We start from the raw sequence: 2,850 nt of genomic DNA, 5'->3' as shown, positions 1-2,850 counted from the left end.
GTAGAAACATTGTATTATACCTGAAATTGAATAATAGCAGCAACTTTGTCCTGAGGATTTTTCTTGGGCACTCTAATCATTAAGAGTTAATACACTGCTCAGGACATGGCAATTTTCCCAGGCTGGCTTGGAGATTTTCATTCCGTCTAGTGTCCTTGAAGCCATAAGAACTGCCAGCCTGTCATATGCCTCTAGAGTCTTGAAAATTGGGTTATGAGGTTGATGAATAAAAATTACTATAAAAAATAACTGTTTATCAATGATGACTAAACCTGAGGGAAAATGATTGTAAAAGATAACTTTTTTTTTCTGTCAGGGTTCATCAATGATGACTAAACTTATGATCTCAGATGCTCAAGAAAAAAAAAAGTTAAACACATGTCCAGAAACAAAAATGATATGATTTATGTTTTGGAACAACATGAATCTATCCCTGCTTACTGGATTCTTTATAAATAAAGAAACATTCTGACTGCTAGTTAGTCAGGCTACAAGATTCTCACCACCACATTTCTTCCTTTGCCTACTCCTTTCCTCCTCTGTGGAGCCTGTCAACCACCAGTGCTTGCCCTAGAAACACCGAGTATTTACTGTCTTTGCCTTAGCCTACACTTCTAATTATTTTTATCATGAAGTACAGGCATTCCTTTCTTTTTTAAATTTTATTTAATTTTTTTTTCATTTTACATACCAACCATAGTTCCTTTTCCCTCCTCTCCTCTTGTTTCTCCCCACCTTTCTCCCCTGCCCATCTACTCCTCAGAAAGAATAAGGTCTCCCATGGGGAGTCAACAAAGCTTGGTATATCAAGCTGATGAAAGACCAAGCTCTTCCTTCCTCCCATCTCCCTACCCCCACATCAAGGCTGAGCAAGGTATCCCACCATAGGGAATGGGCTCCAAAAAGCCAGTTCATTCACCAGGGAAAAATCCTAGTCCCACTACTAGGAGCCCCACAAACAGACCAAGCTACACAACTGTCACCCACATTCAGAGGGCCTAGTTGGGTCCCATGAAGGCTCCCCAGCTATTAGTCAGAGTTCTCGAGCTCCCATTAACTCAGGTCATCTGTCTCTGTGGTTTTTTTCCATGATGATCTTGACCCCCTTGCTCCTAGAATTGCTCCTGCTTCTCTTCAACAAACTCCAGCAGCTTAGCCCAGTGCTTGGCTGTGGATCTCTGCATCTGCTTCCATCAGTTGCTTCCATCATTTACTGGATGAAGGTTCTATGATGACAATTAGGTCAGTCACCAATCTGATAACAGATGAAGACCAGTTCAGGCACCCTCTCTACTATTGCTAGAAGTCTTTTTTTTTCTTTTTATTAAGAGATGTTCTATTTGTTTTGCATATCAACCACGGATTCCCCTGTCCTCCCTCCTTCCACCCCCCATTCCCACCTCTTCCAAGGCAAGGTCTCCCCTGGGGAGTCAGCAGAGCCTGGTACATTCAGTTGAGGAGAGGTCCAATCCCCTCCTCCTGAGACACAGAATCTGCCTGTGCCAACTAGACCAAGAGCTAAGATTGGACCCAGAGGGGCCCCTGAGACACAGACACACCAAACATAGAGTGGACCAATAGCAACCTGCTCAGACACAGGCACCTCTTATACCTATTAGAGGAGGAGATGGGCAGATGTTGAGGTAAAAATACATACAACAACATAAAGAACAATACTGCTAGGAGTCTTAACTGGGGTCATCCTTGTGGATTCCTGGGAATTTCCCTAGCATTAGGTTTCTCCTTAACCCCATAATGGCTCCTTCTATCAATATATCTTTCCCATTGCTCTTCCTCTTCATCCCTCCCCCAACTTGATCATCCTGTTCCCTCAAGTTTCCTGTTTCCTTTAATGTATTCAGCTTTGCAAATATTGCATATTTACAACCTGGAAATTTATGGTAATGTCCTGTCAGGTAAGTCTTCTAGCACTGCTTTTTTTTTTTTTCTTACACTGTGTATTTGATTGTTATCCATGCAACATTTTAAAACAATCATTTCACTATTTGAGCTTTTCTATCATTACACCCACTGTGATGATCTGCAATCAGGAAGCTTTACATTATTACTGTAATTATTTCTGTGTCATGCACAGTGAACATGATAATTGTGCATGCTGTGGCTGAGCCACTGACCATTTCCCTTTGCCTTTCTCTATCAATATGCTACAATGACTCATAAGTGTTCCACTAAAAGGAAGAGTCATGTAGATCTCACATTAAATCATTACTGCGAGGAGAAACTCTTAGAAAACTAAAAGTGCTATGAAGATGAACATTAGAAATAAAAGCAGTCTTCATGCTGAAGTAGAGAAATTTGTAGTGGTATGAATAGACTCAAACTAGCCACAACATTCCCTTAATCTTAATTTAGAAGAAATTCTGTTCTCTTTGCTTCTATGAGGTCTAGGAGTAGTACAGAAGCCATAAAAGAAAAGTTCAAATCTAGCAGAGGTTATTTTATAGGATTTAAGAAAGAAAGCCATTTTAACAACATAAAAGCTCACGATTAAACCAGCAACTCTCAATGTAGAAGTTGCAGTAAACTATCCAGAAGATCTATCCAAATTAATGGATGAGGTGGCTCCACTAGATAACAGATTTTTCAGTGCCGAGGAGTGACTTACTATTACATTAAGAAAACATCCACAAAATTAGCAGCCAAAGAATAAAGTCCAATGCTTGACATTGAAGAACAAGCTAAATCTCTTGTTAAGAAGTACAGCTGTCTTTAAGCGAAAATCAATGCCAATATACCATCCAGACTACCCCTAAGGCTCCCTAAGTGGAATAATAATGCTTTGATAACTATACATTTATTTTATAGCATGATTAACTGAATAATTTAAGC

Source organism: Peromyscus leucopus, chromosome 4, assembly GCF_004664715.2.
Source record: "Peromyscus leucopus breed LL Stock chromosome 4, UCI_PerLeu_2.1, whole genome shotgun sequence".
NCBI classification, from domain to species: domain Eukaryota; kingdom Metazoa; phylum Chordata; class Mammalia; order Rodentia; family Cricetidae; genus Peromyscus; species Peromyscus leucopus.
Note: the sequence above shows the minus strand (reverse complement) of the source record.